General features: G+C 36.6%; 2 pseudogenes across 1 annotated transcript; one reads left to right on the top strand and one right to left on the bottom strand.

Annotated features, from left to right (window-relative positions):
* Positions 1 to 300: 300 nt before the first annotated feature.
* LOC128583864 (importin subunit alpha-3-like) lies at positions 301 to 1,915 on the bottom strand (annotated as a pseudogene). The gene has a single exon (XR_008379567.1). The product of XR_008379567.1 is annotated as an importin subunit alpha-3-like (transcript).
* A 3,012-nt stretch (positions 1,916 to 4,927) lies between these two features.
* The window catches only part of LOC128584300 (inactive serine/threonine-protein kinase VRK3-like), a 141,334-nt pseudogene continuing 122,314 nt past the window's right edge, over positions 4,928 to 23,947 (top strand).

The raw sequence follows: 23,947 nt of genomic DNA, 5'->3' as shown, positions 1-23,947 counted from the left end.
TGAAGGTGACAGTACTGTACTTTCTCCTCAATTGATAAAGAGTAAGCAATGTTCCTTCTCAGGCCCTGAAGATCTGTGACCTGTTTTTACTTTGAACAACCTAAATAAGCATTCATGTGAAGTTTTTGTTACATTTTGCCACTCATTCTCACTTGCACCCACTCACCATCTTGACCTCATTTGGGCATTTTCTGTGATTCCAAATGAAATCTTCACATTTTCTTTCCCGATTTAATGCAGCAGCAGATCCCATGAGCCAAGCTTGATGGATCAAACTTTATATATATAGCAGTGCTGCATTGTACCTAACTTCCACAACATCTTTCTAAAACTGGAACCCTTCTGTTGGTACATTGGCAGATGAATTGAAACCAAATGTTCCACCTTGAATTGCCTCTGGACCAAGGCTGGGATCTTCATCAATATCATCTGAAGGGAAGAACTGGTCAATGATCTCATAGGCCCATTTGTAGATGTCTTCATTTTCATGATTTTGAAGCTGTTCAAATTTTCTGCAGACCACCACATTCTTCTCTAAGGTTAGCTATGGTTTCTGCCCCATCTTCAGCCATTTTTAATATATTACTTAATCCACCAAGTACTACTTGCACAACTTGTGCATCTTTTACAGTCAGCAAGTTGCAAAAAGGTGGGATAACATTTTGTTGAATAAGGTAGGCCACTTGATCTTTCCTTCCACTAATTGTTAAGTTACTTACAGCCCAAGCAGCTTCTTTCTTAGTGCCAAAATCCCCCTTATCCAAAAGGTGTATTATCATTGGTACCAGATTGGCATCATTACTGCCTGAACCTGCTGCTGATTTCCTGCAGTGATGTTAGAGAGGAACCATACAGCTCCTTTATTAATTTTCTCTTTGGGATGTGTCAGGAGTGCTGAGAAGTGTGAAAGAGCATCATGGTTCAAAACTACTTGTGCTTGCTCATCGGTTCCAGTAACAATGTTGCCCACAGCTCTAAGTGCAGCAGTCTGAACTTTAACTTCTTGGTGACTGAGCAGAGGAACCAAATCGGGAACTATTCCAGAATCTCTTACCATTTATATTTGTTCATTGCCAGCATCAGTAAGGTAAGACAGGGCCCAGACTGTTTCTACCAATATATTTATGTCTATGTGATGAATTAAAACACAAAGGGCTGGAAGAATCTCCTGAATGGTTTCCATTGTTGGTAGTGGGTCTTTGTGGTGACATAAGTTGACCATAACCCAAGTAACATTTCTTAAAAATGTTATAGGAATAGAAGGACTTATGAAGAAAAGTAAGGGTTTCACAACTCCAAGACTTATGACATAATCTCTATATTGGGGCCCATCACCTATGATATTTTCCAATGCCCACACTGCTTGCTCACAGACATTCTGAGGGAGTGAATGAAGAAGCCTCAGGAAAAGTGGCACAGCACTGGATTGAACTACTGCTTGAGTTTGTTCTGAGGTTCCAGATGCAATGTTTGTCAAAGCCCATGCAGCCTTGAATTGTAAAGAAGGATTGTCATCTCTTTCAAGACAATAGACTAAAATAGGCAATATTCCAGATTTTATTAAGTCATCAATTGGTGGATTTCGATCACTGGAAAAAAGCTTCCTAGCAGCTTGAACTGCACTTAATTGAATCCCTTGGTTATCACTTGAAGCATTTTGTACAATAGCTTCTAGAGAGGTATTTTGCACTCTATAATCACCATCTGTATCAGAGTCTTCGCAGATCTCTTCATGTGGTACATTCCTCCTCTTTAAGAGACGTTCATCTCTTTTATTCTTCCTTAATTCAACTACAACTTCATTCCATTGTCTTCTCATTGTCTCCAAGCCAGGGCCTTTGTTCTTGAAATTCTTGAGCCATTGGTTGTCCAGTTTCTTGTCGTCCGCCATGGCCGGGCCGTGACTCCTTTCCCCTGCCAGCAGACATTGATTTACTCTGCAGCCTGTGTTTTCTATTTTCCCTCTTCCCTTTTCTCACCTCCCTCCCTTTTTTTTTTAGTTTTTATTTACTTTACTTAGTATGGCTTTTTTAAGTTACTTCTCAAGTCAGAAAACTTTTCAGGAAGGTTTCCCTGTGCATTTGCACCAGATGAATGTTTGATGCTATGAAAAGCTTTCCATATCATTAAAACTAATTTGTGTAGATTTTTGCATGGAAAAAAAATCATAAATTCCCCTCCAAATAGACTGCGTTGCAGTACACAAGTTGCCATAATAGTATAAAACAGTAAAATGTGCTTCAGAGGCCATCCTTTTCATTTTCAGAGATAACATAAAGATCTTTGCATGAGGTAAATCTACAGCATAGTTCATTTTTAGATTTTGTTGAGTCCTGTAAAGAAGAAGAAGAAAGTTTCAGTTGTGGTAGAATACCGTGCTGTGTTTAAATGTTATTTGTTTTCAAACTTTGTTTTCTATGAAAATGATATAGAAACTTCTAAAATGGAATTCGGTGCATATGTACTGCTGAATAAAGACCAATGAAGAGGTTTGAGTAGATGTACAAATCAAGTAATGGTTTGAACACCTTTAATAATATGCCTAATCTGTTCAATTGTTTTAGAATCTTATCTTAGATGTAGGCAGCCATGAACAATCTATTTTGAGCCACTTTAGGAAGAAAACTTTGTATTTTTAAAACTTGCATAAAAGTTATGCAAGTGGTTTTTATAAATTGGAATAATACCTCAGTTTTGAGGTCATGCACACTAAATTAAATGTGACATAAATTAATTTGTACAAAAAGAACTCTTTATAAGGTAGCTCATTGTAGGAAATCGTGTGCCTTCCCCTTTGAGCACAAGTGTTACATGAACAACAGTTTGCTATAAGAAACATAACAGATTAGCCACCATCAGCATCTATATCTACTTTGTGTTTAAAAATCAACTGGTAATTCTGAAACACTGTAGAATGGATAGAAATTATTTTGTGATCATAACTCTTTGTTGAACTAGAGTATTTTTGCAGCATTCCTTGTCATCAGAAACACAGTTAAAATTTAAAACTAGAAGCAGCAGAAAACTAGCTTGAAACATTTATCCAAGTAGAGTGCAGGCTAGGCTGTCTTGGGGAAATAAACATTAAAACTTAAAAAAAATATGCAAATATTCTTTCTCATTGTGTAGGTTGTCTCTTTGCTTTGGTTATTGTCTCCTTAGCTGTCCAGAAGCTTTTCAGTTTAATGAAGTCCCATTTGTTTATTTTTGTTGTTACAATTGCCATGGCAGTCTTCTTCATGAAGTCGTTCCCCAGGCCAATATCTTCCAGTGATTTTCCTATGCTTTCTTTGAGGATTTTTATTGTTTCACGCCTTAAATTTAAGTCCTTTATCCATCTTGAATCAATTTTTGTGAGTGGGGAAAGGTGTGGGTCCAGTTTCAGTCTTTTACATGTAGACATCCAGTTCTCCCAACACCATTTATTGAATAGGGAAACTTGATAACTAGGATCTATAGAGAACTCAAATTAATCCACATGAAAAAAGCCAACAATCCCATATATCAATGGGCAAGATACATGAATAGAACTTTCTCTAAAGACGACAGACGAATGGCTAACAAACACATGAAAAAATGTTCATCATCTCTATATATTAGAGAAATGCAAATCAAAACAACCCTGAGATATCATCTAACCCCAGTGAGAATGGCCCATATCACAAAATCTCAAAACTGCAGATGCTGGCGTGGATGTGGAGAGAAGGGAACACTTTTACACTGCTGGTGGGACTGCAACCTAGTACAACCTTTCTGGAAGGAAGTATGGAGAAACCTCAAAGCACTCAAGCTAGACCTCCCATTTGATCCTGCAATCCCATTACTGGGCATCTACCCAGAAGGGAAAAAATCCTTTTATCATAAGGACACTTGTACTAGACTGTTTATTGCAGCTCAATTTACAATCGCCAAAATGTGGAAACAGCCTAAATGCCCACCAACCCAGGAATGGATTAATAAGCTGTGGTATATGTATACCATGGAATACTATTCAGCCATTAAAAAAAATGGAGACTTTACATCCTTCGTATTAACCTGGATGGAAGTGGAAGACATTATTCTTAGTAAAGCATCACAAGAATGGAGAAGCATGAATCCTATGTACTCAATTTTGATATGAGGACAATTAACGACAATTAAGGTTATGGGGGGGAAGCAGAAAGAGGGATGGAGGGAGGGGGGTGGGGCCTTGGTGTGTGTCACACTTTATGGGGGCAAGACATGATCGCAAGAGAGACTTTGCCTAACAATTGCAGTCAATGTAACCTGGCTTATTGTACCCTCAATGAATCCCCAACAATAAAAAAAAAAGTTTGAATTTCCTGGAAAAAAAAAAATGCTTATTGGCCAACGCTTACGTGGGACTGGACTCCTAACGAAGAAAGAGGAAGGAGAAAGCATAAATAAGGGAGGAAAGCCGATACAGGTGTCCGGGAGCCAGCTGACCCTGGCTTTACAAGAAAACATTTCTCGTTCCCTAGTCACACAGGACTTTCTCAAAAGGCTGCTTGTGATCACTGAGGACAGCAGTACTCTCCCTGGGACAAGAAGGGATTCGCCTGTCTGATGGATTCCTGTCATCTTCAATCTCTCTTAACAGCCCTTCCACCTGTCAGTGCCTGTCCTGTACTGGCCCCTCCAGGCAGCCGCTGCAAAAGACAAAACTCTCATGGATCTGCAGGGGAACTCAGATCCAGCTAGCACTGCGGGGTCCTCAACAGCAGCAATGAAGGTGATGCTGAGTACTGGTCCTCCCTTCAAAGGGAGGCTAAGACAAAGAGTACTGTTAAGAAATGAACAATGATGTCAATAAGAATCTGAAAGCTGTGACCACTCTAGCAGGGAAGTGCAGAGGCCACCCAGGCTGAGGGGCAAGTGAGACCAAAAGCTGAGACAGAAGGTTCATAACCTGGGTTCTATTGGGACCATGCCACAGTCCAGTCTGCATGTTAGAGATTACTTTCTGGATTCTGAGTGGGGACAGTGTCGGCAGGGCCTGAGAGGAGATGAAGAGGAGGCTATCACTGCAGTCCATGTGGGAAAGTAAGAGGTCAAGGTAGTGAACACAGTAGAAGAGATATAAATATGTGAACTTCCAGAAAATAATATGAACCTTTTCATGTTTCTGCATGGTCAGGGATTTCTAAGCAAAGAAAACTGGGACCTGAGTCAAAAGAAATTTCTCAGAAGTTAAAGGGCAACAGAAGAGCAAAACTGAGATAGTGAGAAAGCTACAGAGAGATTTAGAAATTGATATCCCTGGAGCTATGTGTTTGCATTTCAAAGGGCAATGAAACTCAGAGCAGCCATTTCCATTCCACAAGATTCTAAGTCATTAGCAAGCAAAGTTTCTCTCCTTCTCTGGGGGCAGAGGAGCAGTAGTTGTCCAGCTTCTATGGAAGTTCCCAGAGTCTTAAGTTCAGGGTCCCTCTCCTCTCATGCAAAAATCCCTTTTACGTGTGCAAGATGATGTCTGGCTCTCAGTGCACCACACTGAAGGGAAGAAATGAAGGAGGAGGACCAAGATGGTCATTGCTATATGTCAGAGTAAATCTGATTCAGAAACCTTCTTTTAGGATAAGACAAATACCGTACATATACCGTACAGACACTAACAATTATTTAGTGAATAAGGTTTATGGGATTGAGTGATGAATCAGAGATTGGAATTTATTCATTGTTTTGAAGATATTTATTGAGTATAACTACTGCTGCAAGACACAGTCTTAGGCAGAAGAGATGCAGCTCTAAACATAACTGACAACATATCTCCCCTCATAGAGATTATAATTCAGATAGTTGGGTGACACTAAGGCTAAATATTTATTTTACCAACAGATATGGTTGCCAATTAGTGGGTTTCATGCATGAGAAAATATGACTAATGGATGTTCAAGTTCATCTCCAGAAACTGTTGCCACTTCCAGCTATCTTTCCTTTGAAGGACTTTCTCTCATAGTCATCCACCAAAGTAATGAACCTGCCCAGGTATCGATGGGCAGCAAGCAATGTAAGAAATTTTAATTGAGAAAATAGGGGCAAGTTGACTTCAGCTCCTGAAGAGTTGGCTTTGCACCTTCTTTGAGGCTTGTCCTGAAAGTCTCAAATATATTCCAAAGTAAAGTCCCTAAATGAACAATTTAGCCAATTTCATTATCTTTATGAAGACAACATACACACAGTAATATAAAACAAAATTTGTAGCCATGTAGGATACCAGAACTCTTTTTGCAACCTTATCATAAATCCTCCATTAAATGCTTGTTAAAGCAGCTTGATAGGATTTCAATCACACCCACACACCATCAGGAACTGTAAGGGAAATCTGTTTCAATGTCATTTTCAACATGTCAGGAATGGCTCCTGGGTTTTTCATAGTAGCTGGTCATCTTTAGTAGGTAGGGCATACTGAAGAAGACCCATTTTGGTGAAATGTTTGCATTTAAATTTTGATAAATAGGACATCCTTGTTTATGGATTCCTTAGCTTTTGGTGCTAGAATTCAAGGTAGCATTAAATCTCACCCCTTTTACAAAGGCAAGCACCCAGGGGCCTTTAATATATATTCATGTACATAAGTTTCATCATGTGTTTCTATGCGAGAGACATGATCATTATGTAAGCACACCAAGACTTTGATATGCCAGAAGTTTCTCTTCAATGTGCTCCTTGAGAACCCACTGTCAGGCCCACTGCTTGGCTCCACTGCCCTCTCTAATACACCCAAAGGCAGTAAAGGCCACTCGTCCCTTTACTGACCAGCCTTTGTTTCCCAAGACACTTCTAACACAAAGGCAGTTTCTGTTGAAGCATCAAACAAGGCTGAATAGGATATTTATGAGTCTAAAAAGAAAAATATGATGTGGAGAGTGGGTGGAATCCCTGATAACACTTTCCTAATTGACACTTTCAGAACCTTAGTGTTGTTCCTCCATCTGAAACATTGTTTGTTTTGTTTTGTTTTGTTTTTAGCAAGGCAGGCTTGTGTGTCAATCCAACTTTAAATATAAATCTTCACTTATCCATGAAAACTTCATTGTGTTTGCACATTAACTGAGTGAGGTTTAGGATTTCTCTCTTGTTTTTCTGCTTGAAATTCAACAAGCAGTAAGTGGGACTTGGGACATGATTGCCAAAAGGAGACTCTGTCACTTGCATTTTGGTAGTGCAATCTGAGTATCCTTTAATACTCCACGTTCACATACTACCAAGTGGCTTATGGCAGAGGGAGGAGTAAACACACCACCTGATATACCCCTTGCAGTACCTTGGTAGGCAGAGATCGGGGAACCTATACACGGACAGCCACAGTCCTCCAGCAGCAAATGGCATTCAAAATGCATTGTAAATCTTCATAAAAGAAAGTATTCACTAAAATGCCATGTAATAGGGACAGGTGCTCTCCCCATGTGGAGTGTTAGTAACATCATTATGCAAAAGAGAATGTATTCTCTCTTCTATATGGAAGTGATGATTAGAGACCCCTTAAGAGCGTTACCCACCTGAACACTTCATCCCCACACAGTTTCTCTACCTGGAATTGCAGTAATGTGCTGGGAAGAGTTACTGTTTTCTGGAGAAACACATTCTAACCGCCACAACCCCCCATTAGTGCAGACCGGTGGTTGGTCTGTCCTTGCAGTTTGCAGTTTCCTCATTTATTCTGGGCACACTTTGAACTTCCAGTTCTCTAATGTGATGTATTACACCTCAACAGAGGCTGAATAGACTCTTCTTGTGGATTGTTAAATTTTGTCAGTGTTTTGTTGCATTTCGTCACTGCAATCACCATCCAAGGTTGAAAAATATTTGGGCTGGGAAACATATTTGACACTGAAAATATTTATCTCTATGTTCTTATTAAAACAATGACAGAAATGCGTGAGAGTAGCATATTGTCCTCTCTTAAGGCTAACAGTGTGGTCTAGTGACACTCTGAACTGATGGTCCAGATTTAGTTTCTTTATATGTATTTTCTTTGCTTTACTGGCCTCTTGGGGGCTGTTGTGAGAACAATACATTAAATAGCAGGATGGTGCTTTGAAAATTCAAACTAGAATCACCATTTGCTATTTGTACTTTATAACTCAAACTAATGCCCATCCAAGAACACATACAAATCTTTTGCCACTAATACTTCTTTTCTTGTGGTCTAATTTCTTTTCACATACTTCTCTTTTATAGAAAATATAGTCTAGAAAATCATTAAATGCAAGATCTTTTTATTCATATTTACTAAATGATTGTGAATCAGTAACACATTTAACATTCACTCTTTCAAAACATCTCTTCCTTGTTCTCAGTAATGGAATTTGTTTCTTCTTTCATTTCTTTGATCACTTCAATTTCTTCTTCACCAAGCATTCTTTCTCTATTTTCACTACAGAAAAAAGTACATGTGTTTCAAGCTTTCCTGTTACTCTCCCTTTCATCTCCCTGCCAATATGATAATCTTATTATCAATATATATCTGCAGGTGCTGACATTCCCAAGGGGAGAAGAATATTATTTTTAATCATAACACTTTCTAGTCTAAACTTTTTTTTTACTGTCTCACATTTCTTTCCTATTTGAATATTTTGTATTTTTCTCTATTTTTGTAACATACATATATTTAAATCTGCACATTTGGAGCTTCAAATTTCATGGTCTAAACAGGGTCCAAAGTTAATAAGACATTTAGAAATATAAAACTAGCACTTAAAGGACAGATCAGGATTGAAAAGGCAGATTCAGAAATTTTTATACAGTAGTATGCCAATTTTAGGAGTGTGGAAACTGATCTATAAAAAAGTTAATTATTTTGTTCAAGGTCACACAAGCAGAAAGAGGCAGCACACTTGAGTCAATATGATCTTAGAAGCGGAACTTTAGCCATCATGGCCACTAAGGTATTTCTATAATTCTATCATCATTCTCTCTCACCTATCCTACTGCAGGAAGCTCCTGACCTAAAAGGTCTTTCTGCTTCTGAATTTATGTTCTACCCTCTACAGTCTATTCTCATACCACAGCGAGAGTAAACTTTTGAAAGTAAAAGTCAGATTATGTAATTCCTATGTTCAAATTCATGCAGTGGTCTTCCATCATCTCTAGGAAATGGCCAAGCTGGTTGCAATAGCTTACTGGTCCCTTTGTTATCTGAACCATCATAACTTCTCTGGATTCTTTTCCTACTCCTCTCTCTTTGCTTACTTACTCCAGTCACACTGGTTTCCTTGCTAATACTCAAATGAGTTTTGTGGATGTACATATGGGTACTTAAGGGAAGTTATATCTGGATGTGCTTGCATTGCTATGTAATAATGATTTAATAAGCTTAAAACCAATATTCAATTGTTGGTTGTAAGTAGGTTAGGAATTGAATTAAGAAAATGATTGCAGATGATGGGCAAAAGGGAATAGCGACAGGAGAGAAGTGGATCAGAGAAACCCAAAGCCTAGTGCAAAATGCACTGCTGAAGACTTAGCCCCTTTAAGACTCTACAGGCTACCTTGCTGAAATTTCACCCAGTGCAACTCTGCTGGAAGGTCTCTGAGCCCAGGTGGGGCTGTCTTTTCAGGGTGAGTGAGCGCTTATAGAGAGTTAGGGAATGCAGAATGTTTGAACCTCATTAAAGAGAGCAAGAGTAGCTCCCAACTAGATATGGAGAAAAGTATCTCCTTTCTTCTTTGGCTTCTGTATGGTCAGAAGCATTAGTCCATCTGAGCACAAGGCTTCTTGAGTGTTATTTGCCACTCCTGTGATTTGTGTGTCGGGCCTAAATTGGGGTCTTCTTTGCTATCCTGCTCCTGGATTGTGTTCCCTGTCTCATGTTCTATTTGTGTTAAGATCATAAATAACTTAGAGCAATAATAGTAAATGGTAAATCCCTCTAATAAACATAGCTGGTTTCAAATATAGTTTAACTGGGGAATGCAAGCCCAGCAAGAATTGTGACATAAAGATTTTGGCCTGCCCCTACTAGATGTATGAAATAAATATGCAGCGAGCCTGGAGTCTTGGTCTTTGCTGAAGCCTCACAGTAAAGAGCAAAGATCCCATGCTGTTCTTAAAACTTTATATCTGTGTCTATCTTTCATTTTCCTTCATTCTCCCATCTCCATCAAGCACTGGGAAAGAACCACTGTGAAGTTTGGGGCTAGTTGCCCCAAAAGGTGAATGTTCTACTCCCACCAGCTTGCACTGTGGCAATGATACCTGCAGTGCTAATTCTCTCAACTCCTTTAAATCTTTTCTCAAAGAAAAGATCATCACAAAGAAAGTATTTCCTATTTTTGCCATTGATGCCTGTTCTTACTATTTTATTTTAAATAGCATATCATCTTTACTCTATGGCTGTTTTTTATTGCATCACGTGTATCATTCTTTTGTGTACTATATAATTCACATATATACATATTTGCATGCTACATATAAATGCTACATAATTACAGTAGTATCTATATGCAGTGTGTATATAATTACTATACATAATTATGTATAATTTATGTACTTGTTAGTGTTAGTGTATTGTTTCTTGCTTCTTCCTGATTAAAATGCAAACTCTGTAAGGGCAACTACTATACTTTCAACACATGTTTGTTGTTGAATAAATAGTCAAAGGAACCCTTGAGAAGCCAATGAAGACATGAATCGTTAGGCTTAAGAGATTCTATTAAGAGGACAAACACATTGCTATTCTCTGATACTTAGACAAAGTCGCTGACTTTATGGGACTAAGCTTGTTCTGAACAATAAGATTCTATCTCTCAATGCACTTTTGGCTCTAAAATATGAATAAAAGGGTAAACTTCTGTGTTTTTTTTTTTTATTAAGCCTATAATATTAGAAGGGACCTCCTGGAAGTGAAAGTAGTGGTTTGTACCTCTTTAGAGTAAGCACTTATTTTTCACAGTAGGTAGTAAACACATGGAATGTATAGTCACAAGACCTATTCTGACTGAAAATTCCATCAGATCAAAAATAGTTTAAAATAAATTCTTAAATCATGGTGATGCAGGTTTGCCCCTGCTCAGAGGTAGGCGTGGACCCCATTTTCTGAGCCTAACCAGGCTCACAAGCCAGCTTGAACACAATCCACAACCTCTGGGCCCAGCAGGCTCTTGAAAGCTAGGTGGACCAGTGTTCCACCCAAGCCGCCACTCTAGGAGCAGAGAGCACACCCCAAGCAGGACCACATTCCTGCACAGGACAGTTTTAAAATTAACTTCTGCCCACAGATCCCTGGCCAACTATGACATATTCCAGACATACATTTCATTCCCCTAAAGCCCCCTGCCTGCAGGGTCAGACACCTTCTCTAAAGAGAAGGCCCCAAAGGGCTACCCACTGGGAACCCCCATCCCTGCCCTGTAGGCTTTAATTTCTTTATCCTCTTATCGATCAAGAAAACCTATCCTTTCACTTACTTATGGTGGTCTATGGATTCATTCCTCAAATCTCTGAGACCAAGGACCCAGCAGAAGGACTATCTTTCTGCTGATATTTTGAATTGCCATATTAAATGGCAAATTTCTTACCCACATTGTGTCAAAGACATCATTAGAAAAGTTGGATCTTGATCTAGAAATTAGAATTTAGGAAACTTATAAAAGATTCAATAAATGCACTATTCCATATTTGTGTCCTAAGAAGGAAAATATGAACTTAAACGTGTGAATATGAATCTTGCATCCTAAGGAAGCCAGAAGCAGGAAAGGTTATTCTGCATACATTATTCTGTAACCCAATGGTTCATCTCATAATTACTTTTATTAGTTTGTTTTCTGAATTGAGTTTAAGGGAGCTGGTGGATAGCGATTCACTGTCATTTGTGATAGGGCAAGAGGCTTTTTATTATGAATTCTGCCTTAAGTTGATATATTAGCTGTGACATAATTCTGGGAAATAAAGATTATAAAAAATTTCAGTATACAACAAAAAAGAATCATTATAGATATAATGTTTATTTACATTCTTGACAATGGCAATTATTATTATTTTTTTTTTTTGAGATAGTGTCTCACTTTGTTGCCCTGAGAAGAGTGCCATGGAGTCACAGCTCACAGCAACCTCAAACTCTTGGGCTTAAAAGAGTCTTTTGCCTCAGCCTTTCAAGTAGCTGAGACTATAGGCACCCACAATGCCCGGCTATTTTTTGATTGTAGTTGTCATTGTGTGGTGGGCCTGGGCTGCATTCATACCCGCCAGCTCCAGTGTATGTGTCTGGCACCCTAGCCAGTGAGCTATAAGTACTGAGCCTAAATGTTACTTTTGTTATGTACATATAGAAGAATGAGAATTAGATTTCCAAAGCAGATGTTATCTGAAAAACAGTACTATTTTCCTGCCATAACCTCTACTATTATACATATTTTTCTTTGACCTTAACCATACAGACTAGTCTCTGTATCTGTGACTATATGCAAGAAAACTTGACCGGTCCAGAAAAAAATGAGATATAATAAAGAACCTGTGTGAATATATTCAACATTTTAAAATCCTTAAATGAAAAATGACAAACTGATTATTATGAAGAGTTTTAATATTAATTAAATATTAAGAAAACAAATTTGAAATTACTTTTAGTAGGTAGTTCACAGGTTGGTGATGTACAATACATGTTCTAGAAAGATTCATCAATAAACATTAATAGTGCATACAATTACATTGGAAGTATTTAATACTCTCAAACTTTTGAGAATAATTGAATATTTGTCCAAATAGTTTTATGATGATGTGACCAATAAACAAAATGTAACAACTAATTACTACAGATAGATATCAAAATTTCATGAAGAAATTGGGAGGCTGAGGCAAGAGAATCGCCTAAGCCCAGGAGTTGGAGGTTGCTGTGAGCTGTGTGATGCCACAGTAATCTACTGATGACAATAAAGTGAGACTTTGTCTCTACAAAAAAAAAAAAAAAGAGAGAGAGAGAGAAAAGAAAAAAAAAAGAAATTTCATGAAGAAATTAAAGATTTATAAACACTTAATTCACATATGATTTCATTACTGACACTATTTGTGAATCCTTTGCTGTGATGTAATCTGAAATATCTCAAATCAGATAGTACTAGAAGAAATGTTTAAAGATTTCTGGTGTTTGGTTTGAAATACCAGTGAAGTCAGTAGTGGTGAGCTCTAGTGATTGACCAGTAGTCCAAATACAGAAGCTCAGCTCATCTTGAATCTAGACCAGAAATCAATTAACATATTCTTGTCTAGAGCAATATGCAAAGTGTGATTCGGGTGTAGGTGCAATTATTTTATTTTGCTCACATATATCAATGGAAATCTAGAGAATCATGTGGCAACATATCTTTCAACCAATTTAAAAGAAAAGGATCAAGAGATCAAATTTTTAAAAAGTAAAGTTCAATTGCACCACATTTGTTAGTATGAATTTATGAAGCGGAGATTCCAGATTCAATGTTTTAGGTCAAATAGATAGGCATGGTCCTAACATTTTGCTTCCTGGTTAACTGAAATATGGACCCATAGGTGGCCCATTTTAAAGATTAAATGCCAGATCTTCCTTGGTGTCATATAACAGAAACAATACAAAAATTCATAGAGATTGAAATAATAGAGTGTATTTATCATGGAAGACTTGCTTACACACTCCAGTACATGTCAGAAGGCATTATTTAAATGACAGTTCTGAGAAATAAATTTATGAAAGGAACCCTATAATAATGTCTGAAGAGATTGTTCTATATCTTTCTTTCCTTTGATCCAGGTCTCCTAGGGATGAACACAGACCCCATTTTCTGGGCCCTAGCTTGGTCAATATCCATCTAAGCTTCCTCTCCTGGGGAGGTATGGGATGCCCTAAATAAGACAACATTCCTACACAATGGCAATTTTATAATTAACTTCTGCCCACAAACCTCTGGCACCAATGGCTGTGACATATTTTAAACATGCATTCCATCTCTCTAAACCCCCTGCCTGTAGGGAAAAAGAAGCTACATATAAACCCCTAACAGAGAATCAAAATGGACTACCCATTCAAGAACCCCCTCCACTGCTCTGGAGTCTTTGTTTTTCCTTCTCCTCTTATCTATCAATAAAAATCAATCCTCTTACTTGTGGAGGTCCATGAATTCATTCTTTGAATTTCTGAGACCGAGAACCTGACAGGAAAATTCCAGTAATTTCTTCCTTCCTTCCTTCTTTCTTTCCTTCCTCTCTCTGTCCCACCCTCTCCTTTCCCTTCCCTTCCCTTCCCTTCCCTTCCCTTCCCTCTCTCTCCTCTGTCTCTCTCTCTTTCTTTCCCTCTTTTTCTTCTCTCTTTTTCTTTCTTTCTCTCTCCTTCTCTTGTTCTGTCTCTCTCTCCTTCTCACCTTCTGTCTCTCTCTGTCTTTTTTTCTTTCTCTACAGATCAGAATCACAGTAGAGATGGATGGCTTAAAACCACGATCCTTCTCCTCTTATCTATCAATGAAATCAGGAACCCCCTCCACTGCTCTCGAGGCTTTGTTTTTCCTTCTCATTTTATCTATCAATAAAAATCAATCCTTTTACTTACTGTGGTGGTTCATAAAATCATTCTATGAATTTTCGAGACCAAGGAACAGGCAGAAATATTTCGATAATTCGTTCCTCCTTCCCTTCTTTCTTTCTTTCCTCCCTCCCTCCCTCCTTCCCTCTCCTCCCTTCCTTCCTTTCTTCATTCCTTTCTTCCTTCCTTCCTTCCTTCCTTTCTTCCTTCCTCTGTAAATTAGAATCACAGTAGGGATTGGTGGCATACAACTGTGATCTATAAGCTTGATGGAAATAATGGAACCCCATAGTAGTAGGGGCGAAGTGATGATACTTAATCTTCAAAGAAATGATAGCTATTGTTACTGCAATGGAGAGTTTATTGTAACAGCATGGATCCAAAAAAGTACTAGAATAGTTTTATTTTCAGCTATATTTGGCCTTGGCTAGTTGATAATCATATCTCTATAACTAAAATAGATGAAGAGCCTACTGAAGTTTTACTTATTTGTATAAGCAAAAAAGCTCTAGGTTTCAAGAAAGAAGTCTTACTTGAACCACCTAAACCAAAAGTTACAGCCCCTCAATAAGATTAAGAATTGAGGCAGTTCACAGACCCAAGTCCCATGAATGAAGTTTAGTCACCTTGAGGAAAGAACCTGATGCCCTGCTAAAAATGTATGTTGCTAATTTTCCTGAAAATGACTGTTGATTAAAAATGGGGAAATAATCAGGGGGTGGGAGAAAGTGAGTAATTAAATACTTTGAACTGAAACAAATATGGAGACCCAAAACTTGACTGTTATCAAATATGAAAATGAGGTCATCAATGGAAGTTTGATACATCTCACTGTATACACAGTGCTTCTGCAAACCAACCAATGGTTATTTCATAAGTTTCAGAATGTGCAATTTAAACAGACATAATTAGCAATGGAAGAATTTTCACTTCTCTGACCCATGGAATGAGGGCTATTATGGAAGGAGAAGGCAGTGAAAAGCACTAAGTAGTATAACTACCTCTTCTTATGAAAATAGATCAAAAGTAATGGTGGATCCCTGGAGGATTACAGAGATTATTTGAAGATGCAGGGATGGTGGTTCCTACTACATTCACTTTAATTCAACAGTTGGCATTGGTAAAAGATTAATAGATTTTGGTGAATGATAATGGATTATCAGAATGACAATAAAGTTGTGACTTCAACTTCAACTCTTATTGTTGGAAAAAAAAAAATCAACTAATTTTCTAGTGCCTGATAAGGGGTTATTGATCTAGGAAGCAAAAGTAAAAATGAAAATCATATATAAACATAGTAGAGAGGTTTTTCTAAAATATCTAGATGGCATTTCCTAATAAATTAGTCGCTAGAACTTCAAACCGAATGAAAATGTCTCCAAGTGAATGCACTATGGCAGAATTCTAAATAAATCATACAATGAGAAGATCAGAGTGAGTGTAGCCAAATATGGATTCCATTATTAAGTACACATTACTCACTAAATTCAGTGTGAAAAACACGTGACAATTCCATAGCCTCTGTTCTTAGATAGCTTAAAAAATTAAGTATAAGAAAAAAAAGTAAAAATTGATGTAAGTGGTACATAGGTATCATACTTCTTTCCTTGATCAACATAGCTTCTCCATACCTACAGATAGCGGATTAAGTTGCATAAATTGTATATGCAAAGCAATCTGAGTTACAGGCAAGATTGACAGACTTATAATAATAATAGTCTCCTTTTCTGAATAAAACTGATATAAATATGACTCTAAATTTAACAATTGTCAGAAATCACCACTACCAAATTTGTAATTCTAAATCTTGCAGACGCCTGAATTATCTTGACAAAGATCTTTAAAAGCAGTCTTCTGGGATGTCAAGTGATCTAATTAATTCAGTGTGGTTTTTAGTATTCCTGTTTTTATTTTAAATTCTTCTTAATTAAAAAATTTTTTCTCACCAAGAGGTTATAAAAAAAAAAGACTGATTTGGACTGATTCTTTTTCTGTGGCATGAGAGAAGATAATGTGTGAAATTGTTCAGGATGGCTTTATAAAATATAATTTTTTTAAGTCATTGCATTGACTTCACCTTTTTGAAATATGTGAGCTATAAATAAAGATAAATGCCTCAGCCATCACTCAACAGAGGTATTAGTTAACATTCTACTGTTGGAGCATCTAGAGCTTTTCATACTTACACATATGTAAACTTTTTTGTACATATATGTATATATGATAACTCCCAAATGGCATTGGATCAATACCATTTTCTAATTTTTCTAACTTCTTCTTCAGTTAATCATATATTGAATAATATTTACACATCTATACAATTCTATTTCCCATTCTTTTGGACATTTTAACGGCCAATATTGGTTTTTATTCCATATACCACACACTATTCTAAGAACTTTATGAGAAAATAACTGTGGTTTTGATGGACTGGTAGTTAAAATTCACTTGAATACCATTGTATTGGAGTCTGGATAGAAAAAAAATCTTATTTTCTAAATCACCTGCTCCAGTCAGATGCATTATGTGAAATTTCAAAGGTATTAGTGAAATGGTGACCACAGTTGGACAGTTCCTGTTTTATAGTGGAATACATTGCATTGTAGTGTTTCTAACCTTAATGTTGCAAGTTCATGATTACAGAAATTTCCTATAATTTTATATTATAGGAAAGTGATATGTTAAAGGTAGTCTCGCAAAAGAATGTTTCCATGCAAGTTCTGTCACTATATCTATGATTTTGAACATATTAACCCATTCTTTGGTGTTTTATCAAAAAAGAAGCTAGTATTACCTTACATAATGTTTTAAGGATTATCAGTAAGTATTTTCACAGTATCTGAAACAATGTTGTTCTCAGCTACTTTATTTAAGGGACCTCTGTGGATATAGAAATATATTACTATGTCCATGTTTCTGATTTCAACTATTAGCTTCAGACAACAAATAATTGGTTCAAATTTCACTATGCAAGAATATGCAATATAATTTTTAGTTTAAATCTATGTGCTTTGTATAAGCAAATATAAGTTTTCTTATTTTTGTAAACCTTTTCAGAGACTTTCTCTATCCTTGTAGTTTCAAGAAACTTCAATAAATTTCAGGGTTTGTCTTCTCTAAGGAACATTTTCTATTCTCTCTCTCTAGTCCCATGGAAAAGGCTTAAGGGAAAATAATGTTTTTCTATAGAACAAAAATAAAATTCCTCTTTCATGTAAGAAGTCCTGGCAAGACTATACCTGCTACCCATTGCTTTATGCTCCAGTAGATGTCTGATCAGTGTTTCTTGGTACTGATGATTATTATTTAGACTTACCAAAGTTTAGGAAATTATCCTGTAGTTAAAAATTTCTGCCCAAATAGTGCTCCTTCCTATGCATAATATTATTTTATTTTGAATACTTGTTTTTTTTTGCTTGCTTTTAGATTACTAGTGATTCTGTTATTATTCATATTAAATTTAAAAAAATTAAGAGATATTTTCCCTAAAACTTTTCTTATAATCCTGTCTTAGTATGAAAGGAGGAAATTTCAGTGCCCAGCAATCCCACACCTGGATATTTATTAAAAAAAATATAAAAAGATAGGGAGAATCAGAACTTCAAAGGTGTATCTGTATTCTCATGTCCATTGCACCATTACACCCAATAGCCAAGATATGGAATCAACCTAAGGATCCATGAAAAAATGAATGGATAAAGAAAATGTTATTCACATATACTTACACAAATGCAAACTTTTAAAATATTATTCAGCCACAAAATAAGAAAGAAAACCCATTGTATGCTCCAGGGACCTTGAGAACATTATGATAAGTGAAATGAATTAGTCACAGAAGGACAAATACTGTAGATTTACACTTACATACATGAAGAAGTTAAAATTGTGGAAGCAGAAAGTAGCATGGTAGTTACCAGACACTAGATGGACAAGGAAATGGGGAGTTGCTCAAAAATATATAGTTTCACTCACGCAAGATAAAAAAGTTCTAGAGATCTCTGTTATACAGCACTGGGCTGCTTGTAGCTAAAAGTCTATACACAAAAATTTGTTAAGAGGATAGATCTCTTTATTTTACCAAAATTAAAGAATTTCTAAAGATTCAATATGAGTTGAACAGTTGGCATTACATGGGATTTGATAGAAATTTTATGGCACACACAATATAAGACAAGGTGAAGAAGGTTTAAAAAACTATATTTTAAAAAGTTTTATTACGTTACAAAATCTCGGTGTGTGCCCTTTAAAAATATTTTAACTGGAAAATGATAAGGGTTTATTTATTTATTTATTTATTTGCAGTTTTTGGCCAGGACTGGGTTTGAACCCGTCACCTCTAGGATATGGGGCCAGTGCCCTACCCCTTTGAGCCACAGGCACCACCCAAAATTATAAGGGTCTTTAAAAAAATGTTTTTTAATTTTTTTTTTGTAAAGATAAGATCTGGTAATGTTGTCCAAGCTGGTTTTGAACTTATGCCTTCTAAGCAATTCTCCCACTTCGGCCTCAAAAACTGCTGGGATCATAGGAGTGAGCCACCATGCCCAGCTAATGATAAGGTTTTGAGTAGTTCTTATGTTAAAGAGAATGGCGTGCTAAGTATTATGTACCTCTATAAACCAGGTCCTTATACATAAAATAACATTATACCAAGTATCCTTGCATCTTATTCTTCAATGCTCTAATTCTGTGAGGAGTTCCTAGGACCGTCTCTAAGGTAAAATTACAGAAAATTCTAAGTTTCGTACTGGTTGAGGCTGTAATGCAGTTCAGTGCATGTATAGCTTATATTTCCATGGCAGTTATTATGTAGCCAATGTTGAATAGTTTAACAAAAATATTTGCAATGAAATGTAAAAATGTTTGTAGCAATAATTTAGTTTTCTTTATTTCAATCAGAAAAACAAAGTACTATGTCAAGTCTCTTTTCTTTTACCATGGGTCTGAAATAATCATTGGAATGTCAAATGATGTATTGTTCATGATCAGACAAGTATTAATTGAACACAGGAAGATTGAGGTGTCCATTAAGGCTTGGAAGTAGGAAAACATGATTTCTGGCACTTACTGACATCCAAAGCTGTCAGATGGCAGAGGCAATGATGCAAGAGGCAAAGTTGAGCAGAGAGAGGTGTCTGTGGACATCTGGCCAGAAACTATAGATGGACGCCTGGCCAGAAACCTGTCATTTTCCTAATCATGAAAATGATGCATAATGGGGCTCAACAACTAAAGGATAACTGGAAACTGACCATCTTCCAATTAAATATGCATTCTCCCATTCTGGCAAGTCATTGTTTAACATGTAAACCCAGATCTAAATGCACTATGAATGGGCTTTAGGGCTCTTCAATGGTAAAATGCTAAACAGATGATGAAGTAAAACATCACCTGGATTTTAGCTAAAATCTCCAGCTTTCTTTAAATTTAGAAAGTAAATGGTACATTTTGCTTTGTTGATTAATTGATAAGTATTTTTAAAACATATACCACATACACAACACTGTACTCGGAACCATGTGGTGTATGTACTAGAAAACCTATACCACATACACAACCACTGTACTACCAACCAACTAGGGAGAAAAAGAATTAGAAGAGCTGACTCTGGACCCAAAGAAATTTATAATCTTGATACAGGGAGAAGGTACATGAGGACTTAAGTAGAAATATAGAGCAAAATAAAAATGTAATAAAGAAATCCCTACATCCAAGTAAGGAACAAATTAGTATCATAACAAAAAAATGAATTCAACAGGTAGAAGAATAAATCAAATCTAACAATATAAAATTTACAGGGATTAAAGTCTTAAGTTACACAAATGCATGTTGAAGCTACTGTCAAGATCCCCTTATTTTTACCTTAATCATGTTAATGTGTACAATGTCTAAAAGTGGTAATGGCATTGTAGGGTTCAGTTTTTGTATATTTGAGATGTTGTGTTTAGTTTGGAACTATACATATCAAAGGGAAAATGCCACGTTCCTGCCATCATCCTCACAATTGATAGAGTTAAGATTCCCAAAGGCAAAAGACATTTTACCATGACACTGAAAACAGTGACAGCAGAGGACAGAGGAATCGTATCAGCATTGAAAAATGTTTGGAAAAGAAGGAAGGAATCTTGTCTTTACCACATGTCCTAACAGAATTTCTACCAATGAGTACAGTGCACATGAAGACAAAATAGATTTGTTAAAGGGAAGATATTTTTATTTTTTGAATCTGCTGCTTTTGCCCCCTGAGTTTGTCACTTTGAATCTGCTGCTTTGCCCCCTGAGTTTGTCACTTTGAATCTGCTGCTTTGCCCCCTGAGTTTGTCACTTTGAATCTGCTGCTTTGCCCCCTGAGTTTGTCACTGCAGAATGGGCAAAGAAATGGAAAGAACACTCTTGAGGTGGTATAAAGGGAAATTTCAGCTTTCAATATGGAACTGGCCAAAGAATCTGCCTCTGTAGCTTCTTTCAAACAGAAATGTCATTTTTTTTCCTATGAATTGTGGCATTAGTTTGTATCAGAAACACTCAAATCACCTCAGGTGATGAGAATTTAAGTTCAGACAGAGAGATGGCCTTGGCAGCTACATATATATCACATGATTTCACTCCTATGATATCTGAAACAACTGAATTCATAGAGAAATAGAATCAAGAGTTTATGGCAACAGAGCACCTTATCACTCACCAAGACGCAAGGGCAGTTCTCAGCCACCATCTCTTAATGTTTTCTCCTAAGTGGGCTTTTGTTTCCTCCTGTGTCAGGGACAGCAGCCTCAGGGCTCATCTTCTCTTTGTTTCTATTTGCCCCCGTATAGGTTAAGCGCTTGCTTATATTTTTCTGCTGTGATTTCTGCCACACGTGTATGTATATGCTCTCATCAACTGCCCTTTAACTGCTTTATTGCAAATTTCTTCATGAGTGAAGAGCTACTTGCATCCTTATTTAGCATGGAATATTCTTGCTGATTACACAGAACACTTCATCACCTGGGGAACTCCCCGAGCAGAATGACAAGGTGAGAGAATACCACCATGGGCAGAGGGAAATCATGTAGCCTTTATATATTTGTTGCTCCAAGGCAGTCACTGGGAATAACGTCTTCCTCACCATTCTCGTCATACAATAGTTGGCATGAAGAGAAAGATGATCACGGACTGTCTTCATTTTGTGAGTGGAAGTCAAGGAAAAAACTCAAATTAAATCCAAGAAGGTGGAAGAGGAGAGGGATTCAGTAGGTCCCCACCCAACGTGCACAATGGATGGATATATGGCCCACTCCCTGGGTGTGCAACTTGGACTTCAATCTTATATGTGTAAAGAATATCACCTAATGACTTGTACCCTCATATTAATCTGAAATTTTAATAAAGAAAGCATTTTTTATTTGAATGAGCTCTGAATTTTCTGAGTATCTTAGAAAGAAATGCTCGGGTTTTCAATCTCAATAATCTAGAGAAACTTGACAACTTATGCTTACCCACTGTGATTTACAAAACAATAGACTGGCCTCAGGCTTTAATGAATTATTCATATTTTTATAAATATATATTGCTAAACGTAGTACGTGATACATGCAAGAGTATATGGGTGGCATATCTATGTCATGAACTCTAATAACAAATGAGTTTCCTCAAACCTGTCACCCCTATTTAAGAACTAAAGCAACAACTGTAATGAATAATTTACTCTTTAATTAAGCCTCAGCTTGTTGGTAGTCTCAGCGATAGTCACAGTGTGACCTGTGTGGTGGACACAGGCCAATCATAAATATTTGCTGCATTAATAAGTGTGTCCCCGAGGAATAGTCAAAACAAATATACATCACTTTTCTTTTGGCTCCCTTTCATTTCAATTTACAGTTATACTACCACGCACATTGAGATATTGTAACCTTTGAACTATTTGAGGTAAGTTTTGAATTTGGAGGAGCCTCGTCAGGAAAGTGGGACATTATCTTCTTCATTTAGATTTAGATATCTATTTTTTTTTTTTTTTTACTGTTGGGGATTCATTGAGGGTACAATAAGCCAGGTTACACTGATTGCAATTGTTAGGTAAAGTCCCTCTTGCAATCATGTCTTGCCCCCATAAAGTGTGTCACACACTAAGGCCCCACCCCCCCCTCCATCCCTCTTTCTGCTTCCCCCCAATAATCTTAATTGTCATTAATTGTCCTCATATCAAAATTGAGTACATAGGATTCATGCTTCTCCATTCTTGTGATGCTTTACTAAGAATAATGTCTTCCACTTCCATCCAGGTTAATACGAAGGATGTAAAGTCTCCATTTTTTTTAATGACTGAATAGTATTCCATGGTATACATATACCACATTCGATTTCTATTCTTGGTCATTCATTGGTTTGCCTTCTATGATTAAAATATTGAGATTTTGAATCCTGCTGCTGCCTAGAAATCCAGGGTGTTATGGCTTTTACGAGAATTACTACTGTTACCACTCAGAAACATGCAAAAAAACGGCCTTTGAAGTTGGTGGAAGAGAGATAATATGGGTCAAACAATAAGAATTATTAAGATGGTGAAATTAAGAAAATTTTATACTAGAATGTCATGGAAAGTGTGAAATAATAATAAATATTACTATTCAGGAGGCAGAATAGTTGGTAAATTTTAACAACATTGAGCTGAAGTATTGCCTGCAGTATAACCTAAATTTCATGAGTTATTTAAAGTTCCATGCCATGGCTCCCCATGTCTATAATGGAATGAACACAACAGTTCCTAGCAGGAGGGAAGGCTTAAGTACTGAGAGAAATACTCTATGTAAATTGTTCTAATGAGTGTTTGATACACAGCACACACTCAATGTATTAGAATTATCACTATTGACTATTTTTGTGATCATTGTAATAACATTTATTTTTCTGCATTCATTTTTCCTGGATATACATAGATAATTTTCTAACAACATTGCATTAACATTTTCTTTCTAAACTTGCAAAAATGCTATGAAAATTAGTGAGTTCTTTTATCGGTAGAGAACATTGTTTTGAATCTCTCAGTGTGAATGAGGCTAAGGCTTTCTGTTTTTTAATCACAGCTACATAATATACTTTCATATTCTAAGAGTATAAATAATTCAAGTTAGATCATATTACACAATTATTGTCCTGAAGGTCTTACTGATGAAAATATTGCACAGGATCTTACTTGGATGATCATAAAACAATGAAATAAAGGAAATCCTTTAGTTTTGATCATTGCTATCTACCAACGTGTAGAACCACTCTATCAAAGAAGATAAGATTTTCAAGGTGATATCCAGGCAAAGTTCCCAATATGTTTTAGGGAATTTTATATATTAAGCCATTTCTTTCAGAATAACTTTTTCTATGTAGCCTGGAACAACTTCTACCAATTGTATCAAATGATGAGATCTAAGAGTCTTTGAACTTGTATTCTAGAAAAACATTAACCTATGAGAAGGGAGCATAAA

This window comes from Nycticebus coucang, chromosome 4 (assembly GCF_027406575.1).
Source record: "Nycticebus coucang isolate mNycCou1 chromosome 4, mNycCou1.pri, whole genome shotgun sequence".
NCBI lineage: Eukaryota > Metazoa > Chordata > Mammalia > Primates > Lorisidae > Nycticebus > Nycticebus coucang.
The sequence above is the reverse complement of the archived record's forward strand: the minus strand, read 5'-3'. Positions and strand labels throughout refer to the sequence as shown.